The sequence below is a fragment of the Protomyctophum parallelum genome (genome assembly GCF_964188405.1).
Source record: "Protomyctophum parallelum genome assembly, chromosome: 10".
Taxonomy (NCBI): Eukaryota; Metazoa; Chordata; class Actinopteri; order Myctophiformes; family Myctophidae; genus Protomyctophum; species Protomyctophum parallelum.
This window is the reverse complement of record NC_139704.1, coordinates 4,261,514-4,279,967: the sequence shown is the minus strand read 5'-3', so window position 1 is coordinate 4,279,967 and position 18,454 is coordinate 4,261,514. Positions and strand designations below refer to the sequence as shown.

The 18,454-nt window shown below is 42.8% G+C and overlaps 1 protein-coding gene across 1 annotated transcript in view; it reads right to left on the bottom strand.

The window, feature by feature from the left end:
* Positions 1-18,454, bottom strand: part of LOC310865259 (cGMP-dependent protein kinase 1-like) — a gene marked incomplete at its 3' end in the record, with an annotated part of 87,512 nt that overhangs the window by 47,551 nt on the left and 21,507 nt on the right. The window lies entirely within an intron of this gene.

Below are 18,454 nucleotides of genomic sequence, written 5' to 3'. Positions count from 1 at the left end.
GGGGCTTCATCTCTCTAACTCATTCCCTGCCAAATTGCAGCAAAGTATATATATATATACATACTCGTGTTGTACACATGTGTACGCCCCAAGTCTTGTGACACGAACAAGGGCTGATGCGTGCAAAATATAGTTTTTCATATAATTTCCTTTGCCTCCTCCAAACACCCCCCCCCCCCCCCCCATGCGCCCCTGGGCCATAGGCACTCCCAGATCATCTATCTTCACTATTTTTAGGGTTTATTAAAAGTCATTTGGTAATAGAAACGCTGAAACCAGAGGCCACAGTGTGGCTATTTGGGGTCCTTTTTGGGAACCCCTGGGTATAATATGTGACTCTTTTTGATACAGAGACATGGTCATGGTGGCAGGACTAACTGTTCAGGAGGACGAAAACTATTTTTTTAATTATTAATCTATAAGTTATATCTCCAAAAAACTGGTGGGTCAAACTGAACAACCGATATGTCAATTTGAAGCCGCTTTCATAGGACATGAAAAAAAAAACGAAAATGACAAAAAGTTCAATGACTTAGCCTCTGTCACATATAGAGACTATACAAGGTGACCGGTGCCAGTGGTTGCTAAAGGGCATTACCACAAATTCCATTAAATGAAATGCAACTGTACACATTCCTTCACCTCTCATTTTCTAATGGCTTTTATACAGGATTACAATCCCACACAAACACAGATGTAGTATTCCACACACACACACACACACACACACACACACACACACACACACACACACACACACACACACACACACACACACACACACACACACACACACACACACACACACACACACACACACACACACACACACACACACACACACACAATGACCGCTGCATGGAGTAAAGGAGTTGGACGCTGTTGTAGGTAAATGCCGTTATTCAAATCAGCCGCCACCTCGGGTGAGGCCAGGGCAGGCTAACAGGAGCGCCGCTTTGCATAAACCTTGGCCTAGTACCCTGGATTATTGGTTTCTGTCATATATAAAGACGACGTTTAAATCCCCTCTTTCACTGGACGTTTTAAAATATACTTGGACAGTATATACAGAATACCAAGTGTTCCATCTGCACACACACAAACAGTGGGACAGAGGGAAAATAATTGGGCCACAGCTCAATTTCTGTCAGGAAAGAAAAAACGCTTGTTACTTGATAAGAACCCCTTGAATAAATGACCCAGAAAAGCTCTGAGGTGTGGAGCAGGGGATACACTTAAAGGATTATTGTTCTTCTAAAACCAGCAGTGGTTATGTCCAATTCTGATCCACAGACCTGCAGAATTTTATGCAGTGTGAATATTTTTTACATATCTCAGTTCTTTTTTTAACCTGTTTTCTTCCAAAGATGTTTTCCTCCTTGCGTTTTGAGGACAGCTTGTCTGTCTGTCTGTCTGTGGTATGAACAGCTGCAAGCTGCAGCGAATAGTAAATCTAGCCTCAAAAATAATTGGGAAGAGACAGCAACAATTAGGCTGTATCTACAAGGAGGTACTTCGTAAAAAAGCTATCAAGATAGCAAACGACCTCCTCTCATCCACTCTGCAGGGAGTTCCAACTACTTCCCTCTGGTAGACGGTACAAAGTACCAAGAGCTAACAGTAACATTTTTAAAAATTCTTTCATACCAAATGCCATTAAGGCACATGTCTCGCTAGATTAGTTTTCTTTTCCAATGTATCTGCCACTGTTGTCCTGCACTTTTTGCCATGAGAAAATAATTGTGTGTTTGAGACCGAAGACGAATTTCCACACGTGGACAATAAATGAAACTAACTAACTAACTAACTAACATACCGCTGGGTGACTTAAAGTGGCACTGTCGAGCAGCCTAAAGAGAGTTTCAACCTGAAACTATAACAATAAAACTACTGTACGGTACAGTAAGGGTTGCTTACTGCTCAATTCACACGGGTGAGATTATTATTTTTCCTTTCCTGAAAAGCAGTTTTAATCAACTAAACCTATGAAAAATGTTCGTCGACTAGCTTCATTCACTGATGAAAACTAAATGAAAATGAAATAAAAACTAAGCTAAGATGACCAAAACTATGACAAAATATAATGCATTTCGTCAATTAAAAAAAACGAACAAATGTTATGCTTGGTTGTGCGTAGGTGTCTCTGTCCGAAAATAGCCGATCTACTGTAGACGATGTATTCGGCATGCAGCAAAGAATAAATCAGGCATTATGATGCCATCAAGTCCTGCCACAAAAGAAAAATTGTTGACTATATCAACTGTAGATTTAGTTCAAAGTAAGCTTAACCCATTCTGACCGGGCACCCATTTTGGTGTTGGCATCATGTTATGCTTTAGCTATTTAAAAATAGCAGATCTACAAGCTCATATCGCGCCACCGAGTGGCGCGATACGAGCTTGTAGGTCTGCTATTTTTTGAAAAATCGAAGAACGACTGACATTTTTAGAATCTGATCTCAGGTCAGAATGGGTTCGTCAGACCAGTGTGTGTCCGGCGGAAACCTCGTATGAATCTGATCTCAGGTCAGAATGGGTTAAACATTGTTGATGACTAAAACATGACTGAAACTAAATTAAATACCCAAGCATGTTCGGTGCGGTACCTGCTTGGTCCCGAGGTTTGGTACCCACCCTTTGTAGGTACCTTCACAAAAAGACATGCATTAACCCATTCTTTACGGGAACCCCTTTTGGTGTTTTAAGCATTATGTTATACTTTAGCTATTGAAAAATAGCAGATCTACTAGCTCATAGCGCAGCACCTCGCTACGAGCTGCTATTTTTGAAAATGTTGAAAATGTGGCGCAAATCTTTAACGTTTTTAACTCAAATCTTTTGCTTCTGGAGAGGTCCCTGGAGCAGCACATTTTCAGATGGGGGTCGGTGGCCAATTTCATATAATTTTTGGGGTCATTGACATGCAAGGAACAAACAGCATGCACACCGTCTTCAAATGCAGTGAAGCAACTTTGAATAGGGAAACCGCAACGAAAGTTGGTTCACTGCATTTGAAGACAGTGTTCAGCGTTTGTTCCTTTTTCATTGTCGGGCACCGTACCCTCTGCTACGCACCTGTCGCCTGTAGGTGTGCAAAAGGCTTTCTTTTCATGAGTTCATTGACATGAAATATTTGAGCACCACTGACAGAAACATGTTTCTAAAATACTTTTTTTTTTTTTTTTTTTGAATCGGCCTCAGGTCTACATGGGTTAATCCTGGTCTCTAAACTGCCTCAGCCACACTAAGCTGAAAAAAATGGTTTACAAAATTGTGGGATAAAAATTTGTACAAAAATGTACTTTCATCCATCTAATGTTATCTGTCAAACATTCCACATTTATTTTACACCTCATGTTTGTGTTTAGATGTGTCCTTTTTTATTTGATAATGAAGGAAATAAACTGGGTTACATCCTAAATGACACATGTTTGTGTTTGTCATTTTTCATTTGATACACGAGGGAAATTAAGTGGCTCGTATTATTGTTGATGAAACATCTGGATGTGATTTCAGCAACCATGTTCATTATAACATCTGTATGGCTGGCTGTTGATGGACAAACACACGCGCACGTACGAACGTGCACGCACGCACGCACACACACGCAGATCCACCTTGTCACCATGGCAACCAGCCCGGGGGCATTCATATCGTCCTGCAATCAGAGTTTGACACCAGAGTGAGTTATTCTATCATCAGCGATGCTTCCTCAAACCCTTCCGTGCGATTGATATGAATTCAATTTGACCCCGTGTGTCAAAAACTGATACTTTTTCAGGATTCAAAAGCATCGAAAATGTGTGGATCTGCTCATTTTGATGTTTTTCTGTGACACTGTAGTATTATTCTAACTGGCTGCAGATAGCACAACTCAATACAGAGACCGAGACGACTGTTACTTTTCAAAAATTCATATTCCAAAATGAAAGAAAGTAGAGCAGATCTACAAGCTCGAAACGTGCCGTTTCACGCCGCGCTTTGAGATTGTGGATCTGCGCTACTTTTGATGCTTTTGTGTGAAGTTGTAGTATGATCAAGTAGGGCGTTAACCCATTCTAACCGGGCACCCATTTTGGTGTCAGCATCATGTTATGCTTTAGCTATTTAAAAATAGCAGATCTACAAGCTCATATCGCGCCACCGAGTGGCGCGATACGAGCTTGTAGGTCTGCTATTTTTTGAAAAATCGAAGAACGACTGACATTTTTTTAATCTGATCTCAGGTCAGAATGGGTTAATCAGACCAGTGTGTGTCCAGCGGAAACCTCGTATGAATCTGATCTCAGGCCAGAATGGGTTAAAGTACGTGGGGGGGGGGGGGACCCCAAAAAAGCATTAGATAGAATATGTCATAACAGCAACGACGTTGATGTTATGACAGGCAAAAGGCGACACACACCATTACGTTTACAGTGAGTGAACGGTGCCGGCGGCGCAGCCATGCCTCCTATAGAAACGCGACAGGCACCGTGCTGAGTGCTTTCCTGTGTTTTGATATTTCCTGACACCGCCGCTTACATGATGGATCACGCCACTTAAGGTGCAATAGATAGAGACGGCGGTTCCACGACGTTATGCTTTACATATACGTGCATGCAGGTGGCGAGAGACGTACTGGGAGTGTTATTTAAGGAAATATAGCATGTCATTTTGCCCTGTTTTTATATAACAGAACGACGACTGCGTTGCGTTTACCCATTATTTCCCTTCTATAGCAGCAAGCAGTCATCAGCCACTGGAGGAGTAGTGTGGTGATGTTTAACACACTGTACACTACTGTACATGTCCAGGGAGTGTTGGGTCTTTTTCTAAGCTCATTACACACGTATCCAATCCATGCCTCTGTCGTCCCACACAAGCAAACATAATGCGTATACATGCTCTGATGAGATCATAGATCTACAACAAATAGGCTAATTAATCCATTCTGACCTGAGATCAGATTCATACGAGGTTTCCGCTGGACACACACACACTGGTCTGATGAACCCATTCTGACCTGAGATCAGATTCTAAAAAAATGTCAGTCGTTCTTCGATTTTTTTCAAAAATAGCAGACCTACAAGCTCGTATCGCGCCACTCGGTGGCGCGATATGAGCTTGTAGATCTGCTATTTTTCAATAGCTAAAGCATAACATGATGCCGACACCAAAATGGGTGCCCGGTCAGAATGGGTTAAGAAGATGCCATCACTATGCCAGCGCAAAACAAACACATTCACTGATTCACATTCATGTAATATTGATAATATAATTTAAAGCAACAGAGAAGCTTTAGATAAAAGTATGAGAAAATGTTTACACAGCCACAGTGTGCCCACTGTGGTCACCTCACTGCGTTTAGTGCACTAAACAAACAGTCCATAGACTTGGCTGTTCCCTAAAGTGCTCTAAAAAGCAAAGTCCATAGACCATAAAGAGAAAGACAACTAATGTACCCAATTTCTTCAACCTGCCTGACTGTCAAGCAAAGCTGTCACAGGAGGGCGTCTCTGGGGCTGACACTGTCTAATGATCTATGAGCAGTATATATTTAAGCAATAAGCCACGAGAGGTCTCAGGTTACCGGGTATTTTACACTGCCTGGGAGCGTAGGCAGACCCGACGCGCAGCGGAGGGTCTTCTACCCCCCAGCCAGTGTAAAATACCCGGTAAGCTGGGGCCTCGAGTGGCTTATTGCTTTTCTAAAAACGGTTACAAACATATAGCAATATTAAAACTATTAAATTCACAAAAGTATCTACGCTTTGTGCCACCAGAGCGAGCGACCCAGAGCCAAAACACTTCCTTGTTTTGCTCTGCAAGTAGGCCTATGTGACGGGAGAATAGCGCTTGATGTATTTACGGGGCTGCCTGGAGCCACACATTCACAGTCATGTGAGCCGGGCGGTGCTTAGACGCCCGCATGGCATGTGTTTGTAAAGCAATCAAGCGCTCCCCTTCCCCAGTTCAGCTACAAGGCTGCAGTTTGATACAAAGTGATTGAAGGAGTGGGTTATCGGTGAAATTTACACCGGTCACGTGACGGTAACCAGCCAATCAGAATGAAGTATTGGGACTAGCCGTTTTAGAATACTGTACGAATAACTATGGAATACAAACCTGTTGCCCTGATCATAACTGATATAATCAGAAAAACCAACCACCCAACCAGTCTGCCCCTGCAGTGCAGCTCAAATGACTGGTTTTCAAAGTAAAATGAACAGCTGCTTGTGTTGCTGTTATTTGTTATAAATATTAAGTATCACATTTTGCTTGATTGCCTGCAGACAGTTTGTGATCGATCAAAATTCAATTAGAAAATGGTGAAATCATGACACTGACTGGACCGACGGAGAGACAGAGTCGTCGGTCCATGCGCGCAGCGTGACCGTTATTTTAAATGAAACCTTTTTTGTCCACACAGTCATATACATGACATGACACAGCCTTTTTCACTTCACTCGAGTGAAGAGTTTGTTTGTGAGCGGAGCGGCTGTGCACTCAACTAAATACATGTGTTTTCCGCTTGTTTATGTTCGGTTTTCCATTGTGTGTATAATTCGACTGCGTTGTGCAGCGGCGCTACCGCGGCGGCGCGGGCCGATCTACAAGCTCACAACGCGTCGCTGCTGTGGTGCGTTGTGAGCTTGTAGACCTGCTCTAATTCTACAGTGCACGGCACGGGTGGATTCATTACTACATGCGATGTGCGCCGCTGATGTGGCCAGGCCCAAACTGACCGCTGCGACTGAACCGGCTGCAATATTAGACATTTTTCAGGGATAACTCTCTGGGCCTCTAGCCGTCGGGGCTCTACGCAGCTGCGTAGTTTACGTAGCGCTAAAAACTGCCATTTGGGATGGATATAAGTAAGGAAAATGATCCTATTTGTAATTTAGTCTGGAGTTAAGTCCATTAAGTACTTGAGTAAAATGTGCCAGTCACCAACTCACCACTACTGCGTACTTACAACGGGGTTAGCAAAGGAGAGCACAACCTGGCGGACTGGATAAAAAGGCTTGCTGATCGCTGAAGGGCTGTCAAAAGGCACTATTAGTAAAAGCTTGGTGGACATTGCCTTAGCAGGGCCAACACTTCACGCGTCGTCACAGTCAAACTCATCACAGTCAAGGACCGGGTCAGCTGCAAATTAATGATGAAGCACACTTCAAGATGGAGAGAGATGCGATGCAATCGTGGTGAAGACGAATATTCTGCAACTACTCAAGATGTGACTAAAAAAAAACTAAAAACAAAAGGGGAGAAAAAAAAGCATGGCAAGGGAAGAAAAGGGGCCGGGAGAGGGCTGGAAGTAAATTAGTTGATGACGTAGTAGTTCGATGTTGAAAATGAGTCGTATTCCCCTTTAACCCATTCTGACCGGGCACCCATTTTGGTGTTGGCATCATGTTATGCTTTAGCTATTGAAAAATAGCAGATCTACAAGCTCGTAGCGCGCCACCGAGTGGCGCGCTACGAGCTTGTAGGTCTGCTATTTTTTAAAAAATCGAAGAACGACTGACATTTTTTAGAATCTGATCTCAGGTCAGAATGGGTTCATCAGACCAGTGTGTGTCCGGCGGAAACCTCGTATGAATCTGATCTCAGGTCAGAATGGGTTATCTTTAGCCACCCGTCCGCTCTAACTCTACTCTCCTCGTTTCATGTCCGGGTTATTCAGGGAGGTGGGGGCTTTTGTTGTGAGCACAGTGATCAGTCGCATTAGCTCAGACCCCGTTAGCTATCATTACAAACAGTTACATTTTGCTCAGCGATGCGATACAAACTCACAAATGATTTACGATCGTCGGGATGTGCGTGACGGCTCACCATGGACAGCGCTCGAACCTTTTGAGATACAGCGCTTTGAAAATCCTGTAATAGAGGCTCAATGGAGCTGGATTTAAAAAATCCATAGCTGGTGGTGGGGACGGAGGCTCTCCATACTAACCGGAGCAATGCTAAAAGGTAAATTGACGGTCGCCACTTTCATATTATGGAGTATACGGTTGTCTACGACCAGCACCTTAGCACCTTCAGGTACCGATAGCCTAGCTACGGTTATAAACGTAGATAGCAGCGAAAAGGTTAAGCACACACAGACTATAATCTCTCAAGAACAGATTCTGTGCTGCGCTACCGAATCTGTCAGCCAAGGCCATTCAGAATGTGTATACGCGGTTGATAGTGAGAATGAAAACACAGGCACACCACAGGAAGTGGACAGACAGACAGACATACAGACAGACAGACAGACAGACAGACAGACAGACAGGACAACAGCGTCACTCCAGGGGGTGCACACACGCAGATCCGACACACCAAAGGTCCGAAGCGCGGGGACATGCGATGCGATGCGAAAATGTACTCAAGTACTATACTTGAGTACAATTTTGAAGCACTTTTACTTTTACTTTACATTTCTACTCCCCTACATATGGGAGAGCAAATGTACTGTTGCATGTACATGTGCGCCTGTATGTTATGTTCGTGCCAGCATGGAATACTACATCTGTGTTTGTGTGGGATTGTAATCCTGTATAAAAACCCATTAGAAAATGAGTGGTGAAGGAAGGTGTGTGTGTGTGTGTGTGTGTGTGTGTGTGTGTGTGTGTGTGTGTGTGTGTGTGTGTGTGTGTATTACAGTAAACCAACAGCATGTCACTGGAGTCACTCAGATCATTTGATCTTTAAGGCTTCCGTCTCCATACCATTATTTTCATATTGACATTTAAAACGATTCAAACGCCTACAGTCCACTGTGCATACCATACAAAATGTATACTGAATATATCCTGTAAAGAGATGACCTTGAAGATATCTGTGTGCACATTTTCTGCCTGCCTAGTGCCTGCCTGCCTGCTTGCGAGCGTGCGTGCGTGTGCGTGTGTGTGTGCCTGCCTGCCTGAGTGCGTGCGTGCGTGCGTGTGTGCGTGCCGGGGGAGACAGCAGCATGTCATATCATTAGCGCAAAGACTACCCTTTACTCCGTCAATGTCACTAATCCAACCCCAGAGTCCCCACACAATTTCTGTTCTCTCACATTTTGTTTCTTTTCTTATCTTTTTTTTATCCCATTCTGAACGGGCACCCATTTTGGTGTCGGCATCACGTCATGCTTTAGCTATTGAAAAATAGCAGATCTACAAGCTCATATCGCGCCACCGAGTGGCGCGATACGAGCTTGTAGGTCTGCTATTTTTTGAAAAATCGAAGAGCGACTGACATTTTTTTTGAATATGATCTCAGGTCAGAATGGGTTAATCAGACCCAGTGTGTGTCCAGTGGAAACCTCGTAATGAATCTGATCTCAGGTCAGAATGGGTTAAACATTCTCTGATGTCCTGATCAAGAGAACCCAATTCATCATGTCATACAAAGAGTGTACAGGCAGTACCCGGCACAGTACAGCCCCTTCTCATCGCTACATTTTGACACCTTGTTGTCCATTGTGCTTATCCCATTCTGACCTGAGATCAGATTCATACGAGGTTTCCGCCGGACACACACTGGTCTGATGAACCCATTCTGACCTGAGATCAGATTCTAAAAATGTCAGTCGCTCTTCGATTTTTCAAAAATAGCAGACCTACAAGCTCGTATCGCGCCACTCGGTGGCGCGATATGAGCTTGTAGATCTGCTATTTTTCAATAGCTAAAGCATAACATGATGCTGACACCAAAATGGGTTATATATTCCAATGTTCAATGGGAATAACAACAATGTCCTACAAATTGTCATACAAATACATATAATTTGGGGGGGGGGGGGGGGGTCCATCCTTGACACGAAAAGGTTTGAGTGCCACTGTTGTACGGGGCACGTGGAGAGAGGGGTGGTTCAATGCTTGCTTAGCCCATTCTGAACGGGCACCCATTTTGGTGTTGGCATCATGTCATGCTTTAGCTATTGAAAAATAGCAGATCTACAAGCTCATATCGCGCCACTTACGAGCTTGTAGGTGTGCCATTTTTGAAAAATCGAAGAACGACTGACATTTTTAGAATCTGATCTCAGGTCAGAATGGGTTCATCAGACAGTGTGTGTCCAGTGGAAAACCTCGTATGAATCTGATCTCAGGTCAGAATGGGTTAGCATCCGCTGTGACAACAACCCCAAGCCACCTGCAGAACAGCAGGTCTCTTTATCATGCACACACACACACACACACACACACACACACACACACACACACACACACACACACACACACACACACACGTGCTTTTGTTGGTCACACAGTGCTGTCCTGTTGGTAAGCTTTCAGAATAATAGCTCCTTGGTTACCAGGGAACCGTGAATGAGTACAACGAGATCACGTCTTTCAACTGAAGGGCGGTGCGCCCTATGTGTGTCGACTGAAACTACGACGAAGAAATGTCCGTCGACTACCATTTTTCACTGACCGGAACGAAATAAAAACAAAACAAAAGCAAAGCTACGATGACTAAAACGAAGACTCAATATATTGAAAAAAAAACAAAAAACAGGCTAAAATGTTATAGCGTCTACTGGAGAAGAGATCCAGTAGAACTAACAGACGAGTCATTTTATGCTCGGTTGCATGCTGAAATTGAAAATGGCAGATCTGCCATTTCAGCATGCAACCAAGTGTAAAATCATCCAGTACGACGCCAAAGAGCGGCAGGTCCACAAGCTCGTATAACATGGCACAATAAAAGCTAAGCATGTTGAGTTTGTACATCTGCTACTTTTGAATTTGAATCTTGAAAAGTAACAGTTTTGGACATATGAGGTTTCCAGACAGACAGAGACGACATAGTCTTAGCACACATTATAAGGGATAATTGGAGCTCCTGAAAGAAGTTCAGGGTGGAGGAACACACCTAGCTACAAAACCACCTCCAAACCAGTGTCTTCCGTTCACCTATAACGCATTCTGACCTGAGATCAGATTCATACGAGGTTTCCACTGGACACACACTGGTCTGATTAACCCATTCTGACCTGAGATCAGATTCTAAAAATGTCAGTCGTTCAATTTTTCTAAAAATAGCAGACCTACAAGCTCGTATCGCGCCACTCGGTGGCGCGATACGAGCTTGTAGATCTGCTATTTTTAAATAGCTAAAGCATAACATGATGCCGACACCAAAATGGGTGCCCGGTCAGAACTATTTCCTTTCCGTAGGGTCCCGCCTGTGTTGATTTAACCCTAACCCTAAGTCTTTTGAATACAATTCCATTTAAATCTAAATTCCATTTAGTTTTAATGTTAGCGAGTCATCTGAAATGTTTCAGGGTTAAGTCTAGTTTTAGTCGACTAAATCTACAGTTGATTTTGTCTACAAAATGTGGCCGAATTTAGCCGAACTACAAGCTCACAACGTGTCACGGTCTTCTATTGTCAGAGCACAACAACCAAGCAAAAAATGACTTGTCTTTTAGTTCTACTGGATCTCTTCTCCACTAGTCCCTCCCTAACATTTTAGTATAGTTCTTTTTTTTAACGAAATTGCCAATATATTTAGTCTTAGTTCATAATCATGGACGCGTCCGCATTGAAGACTCAGCCATGTCCCTCGTCCCCCTTCACCTCATTTACTTTCATTTCATTCATCCGAGTTGTCTACGATTTGTTCTCTTCAATGACTTTAAAATCCAATAAACACATTGATTGGTAGAGTGGCCCTGGCTAGGGAATCAGCAATCAGAGAGTAGCAGCAAGTATCCAAAAACAGCTTCTCTGTTGTTGTTTCTAGCTCTTAATTAACCTATTCTGACTGGGCACCCATTTTGGTGTTGGCATCATCATGTTATGCTTTAGCTATTGAAAAATAGCAGATCTACAAGCTCATATCGCGCCACCGAGTGGCGCGATACGAGCTTGTAGGTCTGCTATTTTTGAAAAATCGAAGAGCGACTGACATTTCTAGAATCTGATCTCAGGTCAGAATGGGTTAATCAGACCAGTGTGTCCGGCGGAAACCTCGTATGAATCTGATCTCAGGTCAGAATGGGTTAATTAATGTGCTTGAAGGTGCTCCTGTGTACTGCAAGCACTTACTCTGTACTGAATTTAACCTAGTCTTGCAGAGCCACACAACGATAATCCACAATCTCTGAATGCTATTCAGAGTCTGGAACTACACCTTTCCGAAAGCTGAGACATCAGCGTCACATCCTGTCTGATCATTTTCAGAGCTTCCTGTTGCTCCAGATGTATGTATGATGGAAGCATTTGAAAATTGTGAGAGGCAACAGTCTGGTTTCGCGAGACCAAATTTAACCTGACCCATCTGCTCTTTACCTCCTCACAATAAGTCTTGCAGAAGACTTAAAAAGACTTTAAAGACTTTAAAGACTTAAAAAGACATAAAAGGCTCTAAATGTCTGTGCTGCTCCAGAGCCCTCTCCGACTTCTGCATCTGTTGTCCCTGTGAAGCACCGGACCAGAGTTTCAGGCGTTGGTATAGATTCCCTTCATTCTAGAGTTATGTCTTGCTTTGTTTTGCAAGCGTTCCTATTCAAACAATGCCTTTAACATCAATCTGACCTGGGATCGCTGATCACAGAGACAGTGTCAAATGCACTGAGGCCATTAGCCACGGAGCATTACCCCGGATCAGTGCTCTGAGCCTTTTTGGCTGGACCACAACAACAGCGCCGGCGGCCCAATAGATTTACTGACCGACTGACTCACTGAGTAATGACACAGCGGTGGAAAGTAACCAAGTACATTTTTCCATTTTTCAATGACTAGGGGGTCTTCAACATGCACTCCCCAAAAACCCACGTCTTCAATAATGCCTTCCCTAGCTAACTCTTTCCACTGTCGTCGTCCCCCCCCCCCCTAATAAAGTTGTTTTTAATTGTTGCTTCCTCTTGCTCCCCATGTAAAGCGTCTTTGGGTACTCGGAAAACTGAGAAAAGCGCTATATACATTTGAGATATTATTATTATTCAACAGGGGGGTGTCAGCATCATGTTATGCTTTAGCTATTTAAAAATAGCAGATCTACAAGCTCATATCGCGCCACCGAGTGGCGCGATACGAGCTTGTAGGTCTGCTATTTTTTGAAAAATCGAAGAACGACTGACATTTTTAGAATCTGATCTCAGGTCAGAATGGGTTCATCAGACCAGTGTGTGTCCGGCGGAAACCTCGTATGAATCTGATCTCAGGTCAGAATGGGTTAAACTCTCCAGTAGGAGACCCAAATAGTCTCTTGCTGAGTTACTGACCCGGTCATCAAATTATTGGCTTAGGAATGGTTAAAAAAACAAACAAACCTCCATGAATTCAAGGCTTCATGGGGTGTGTAAGAACTACTCCGTCACGGTTTAGTGCTATATTAAAAAAAAAAGAATGAAAAAAAAAAAAGAATTCAGCCACTGAGAGCAAGCAGGGAAATGTCCTGCCCTCTTGATAATCAAAATCGATAGCCTATAATATGGAACAACTCGACCGGTAGGTAGGTAGGGGAATCGATGTCCGTACCTGGCAGAATATTAACCTTTAACTCATTCTGACCGGGCACCCATTTTGGTGTTGGCCTCATGTTATGCTTTAGCAGATCTACAAGCTCATACGAGCTTGTAGGTCTGCTATTTTTGAAAAATCGAAGAACGACTGACATTTTTTAGAATCTGATCTCAGGTCAGAATGGGTTCATCAGACCAGTGTGTGTCCAGTGGAAACCTCGTATGAATCTGATCTCAGGTCAGAATGGGTTAAATGTCACTGTCCCATCTATCCCTCTCTGATCGCTCACTCCATCACGGATCTCACTCATTCTCTTCTCTAAAAAGTTCAATGGCATTTGGATGATTTGTGAGTGTCGGAGATGGAACAGGACCTGAAGGTCAAACAGGTGGACTCTCCCATTTATTCGAACACTTTTAAAATAATGTTTAAACAAAGTCATAGTCGTCTTAGGGCCGATTCATACTCCTATTTTACCGCTGTTTCGGCGCTGTAGTGCCGAAATGATTTCGGCTCGTCAGAAATTTTCAGTAGCACCGAAGAGCCGACTTTAGGACGGTACCCGTACCCGTCAAATTGTAGGCTCTTCAGCACCGAACCGACTTTTATTCGGCTCTAAAATAGGAGTATGAATCGGCCCTTAGGGCTGACAGCTGCAAAAAAAACTGCTCGTCCTAAGATGGAAACCTCCCCATAAACTTTAGGTCTCACCTAAACACCTGAGATCAGATTCATAAGAGGTTTCCGCCGGACACACACTGGTGTGATGAACCCATTCTGACCTGAGATCAGATTCTAAAAATGTCAGTCGCTCTTCGATTTTTCAAAAATAGCAGACCTACAAGCTCGTATCGCGCCACTCGGTGGCGCGATATGAGCTTGTAGATCTGCTATTTTTAAATAGCTAAAGCATAACATGATGCTGACACCAAAATGGGTGCCCGGTCAGAATGGGTTAACACAAAAATAAGAAATAAGTCATAGTCGTCATTGCCATTGTTCAAAGACAAAGATTCACACACGTTTTGTGCAAAGAGCAGCACAAAGTTCCCCAAAGTTAGCCGTAAAGAAGGATGACTTCATGTATCTTCATATAATTGGTCCTCAATAAAGCTCCTTATATTATGGTACAGTTATTTTCTTGTTTGAAAAACAAATCTGTCAAACGATGATGTCCACAGCTCTCCTGTTAAGTAGAAAGACATTATACAATTGTATCATGAGCAATAATGAGAACCAAGTATATGAACATATACATCCTTTAACCCATTCTGACCGGGCACCCATTTTGGTGTTGGCATCATGTTATGCTTTAGCTATTGAAAAATAGCAGATCTACAAGCTCATATCGCGCCACCGAGTAGCGCGATACGAGCTTGTAGGTCTGCTATTTTTGAAAAATCGAAGAGCGACTGACATTTTTAGAATCTGATCTCAGGTCAGAATGGGTTCATCAGACCAGTGTGTGTCCGGCGGAAACCTCGTATGGGTTAACTCTGCAACTTATTATTTGAGTCTGCAGTGCAGCTGCAGTACGAGCTGTTGGCTGTGCCGCCTCGGAAGGCTTTATTTAAAATGTTAAACCTATGTTAGGTATCTTTGTTTTTGGTTTTAGTTTTTTTTTTCTTCTTTTTCATAATATAGGCCAAATCTAAGCCCGGCTTAGATTTATCACAATCAATGGCCAGAACCTTAGTTTTTTTTTTTAATGAAATCTATGTCTGACAATATTCTCTGCTTAGTGTAATTTACAAAAAGGGTAGGCGCAATAAGCCTCGGCTTCTGCCTTCACCTTTTCGGTACCACTAGTTATTAGTGGATTTTAATGTACGTCTGTATGTACTCCTTTTTCCTTTTATGGACCCAAATGAAATCTATCTATCTATCTAAGGCCACCAAACCTGCTCAGTCGCAGTTTTTGGCAGCGAATTTCGATTTTAGTTTTAGTCATAGTTTCTTCACATTTTAGTTACCTGGAATGTTTTAGTGATAGTCTAGTTTTAGTCGACTAAATATCGTAAGATTTTAGTCGACTAAATCTACAGTTGATTTAGTCGACCAAAATGTATTTTGGCGGGCCTTGATGCCGTCGTAATGGCCGATTTTATACTAGCCGATCTACAAGCTCACAACGCGTCTCAACACCACGCTTTGTGAGCTTGTAGATCTGCTATTTTCAGCATGCAAACAAAGTGTAAAACTGTAAAACGACTTATACTGGATCTCTTGTGCACTAGTCCCGGTTTAACATTTTAGTCTAGTTTTTATTTGTTGACAAAATCGACAGTATATTTAGTCATAGTTTTAGTCATCATAGCTTAGTTTTCATTTAGTTTTCGCCAGTGAAAAAAGGTAGTCGACAAACATTTTTTGTTTTAGTCGACGAAATCAACACTGCTCAGTCGGCTACCGCCTGCTACTCTAAAGCTACTCTATTCTTGTGACATTTCATGGACCAGAGGAAGAGAAACTGAAAGAGTTTGAAATAGTGTTTTCAGGCTGCTTTGCAGGACCTGGATCCATGGCATATTTAACTCATTACTGCCAAGGAGGACTTTTTCAGCTTTTTCGTGGTTTTAGTTCTTACACTATGGTGGTCTTGGCTAACCTATGATTTACTGATCAACCCCCAGTGAGACCAGAAAACAACTATATAAATCAGGACAATTAGACATGTGTTGCCTCAATGTTCTAACTATGTAGCCAAGTGGTTTGAATATTGTGTGTTACTCTGTCTGCCTACCCCCACTTTGCATAGACCAGACGTCAACGCTTATGTCATCGCACACGCACACGCACACGCACACGCACACACGCACACACACACACGCACACACGCACACACACACACACACACACACACACACACACACACACACACACACACACACACCTGCAATGTCTCACAATAAAGGAGAGAGAATCTCATCTCTCACTAGTCCACCTCCCTACAAGGCTAAGCCTATAAATGTATATGTTATTCAATATATTATTTGAGGGAACATTATAGGCTTTTCTAAACCAAGCCCCGTTTCCATGGTTATTTATTTTAACCCCCATAACTTCAAGGACCCCCAACTTGCTAGGCCTGCTGCAAATTCTCAAGCATTTCTCAAGTTGCGCTCAGAAGGTTGGAGTGTTTGCTCAGACCGATGACACTTTAGCCCATTCTGACCTGAGATCAGATTCATACGAGGTTTCCACTGGACACACACTGGTCTGATGAACCCATTCTGACCTGAGATCAGATTCTAAAAAATGTCAGTCGTTCTTTGATTTTTCAAAAAATAGCAGACCTACAAGCTCGTATCGCGCCACTCGGTGGCGCGCTATGAGCTTGTAGATCTGCTATTTTTCAATAGCTAAAGCATAACATGATGCTAACACCAAAATGGGTGCCCGTTCAGAATGGGTTAGAGGGAACATTGAGATCATCCCTGCCGGGTGAAAACCTCATGTCCAAAACTGTTACTTTTCAGGATTCAAATTCAAACGTATCAGAAGCAGATCTACAAGCACCCAATAGTATAATCAAGTATTCATTTAATTTACAAAAAATAACATAAAAAGATGGCGATACTTTAGGTGTACTTAGGTGTCATCATCCTCACTCTGATCTTTATCCCATTCTGAACTGGAACCCATTTTGGTGTTAGCATCATGTTATGCTTTAGCTATTTAAAAATAGCAGATCTACAAGCTCATATCGCGCCACCGAGTGGCGCGATACGAGCTTGTAGGTCTGCTATTTTTGAAAAATCTAAGACACTTTTAGAATCTGATCTCAGGTCAGAATGGGTTAATTATAGAAACATCTTGCACAAGTAAAGCATTACCCAAGACACATAACAAGAAGAAAGACATGCCATCTCCGACCCCGTGCCAAGCCGACCCTCATAATAAAAAAAATTCTCCGCAGCACCGCCGCGAAATGACGCACGCCCACGTGTGCGTCCTCGCAAACGGTGAAAGTAGCCGATCTGCGTGAGATAACGCAGCGCTCTAGTAGTCGGGAGGGGGGTCAGCACAAATATATGCGAGTAGGGCAACCAAATCGTCAGAGACGTCCCTGATCTCCATGACGTACAGTATATTAATGTACTGTTGTATACAGCAATAACAAGAAATAACCGTCATTACAGAACAATTGTACCGTATACACAAAAATATAAATCGCTGACGTAGTGTGGTCGCCTTTTTAGGAGACTGGAAGCAGTTTGGAGTGTAATAATTCCAAAGGCAGAGTGAACGTGAACACAGCTTCTTTACCCCACGGCTACTGAACTTAAATGTTGGATCCAATCGCCACAACAAGCCACATAATATTCCGCTTTTTTCAAAGAGACAAATGAGAAGGAAATTTACTTAATCAACTTTCTTTTACTCTGTCCCAGCAAAACACTGGCAAGGGATCTACTGTAGCACCAGCAAACATAAGCAGTTTGCAAGATCTGCCACCAGAGCACACCGCCAACTTAGCACATAGGAGACCATTTTATATCCATTTGTGTACCATTTCACCTGTAGATAGCCTAACGTTCTAGAGCACCTAAGACTGACTAGACGTACTTTACACCTACCTGGATTGTGTTCTTTTTCCCCCCCATTATGAATTCCCGTTTTATAGTCAAAAATAAGAACTGTGTTTAAAAAAATGAACAAAATGATCCCGGCGGTTTGACTAATATGAATATGAAGAATCAACGGACGGCAAGAAAACGCTGATGTCATTGCCGCCGAATTAGTTACAATTTGTTAAAAACAAACCAAATCAAATATGAGTGACTGACTATCGTAAACGATAGAGAAACCTCCCTGACAATATCGCAGAGACTTTTTTTTGGACCGCAATGCTTACATGAGATGATTTTAACCCATTCTGACCGGGCACCCATTTTGGTGTTGGCATCATGTTATGCTTTAGCTATTGAAAAATAGCAGATCTACAAGCTCGTATCGCGCCACCGAGTGGCGCGATACGAGCTTGTAGATCTGCTATTTTTGAAAAAAATCGAAGAACGA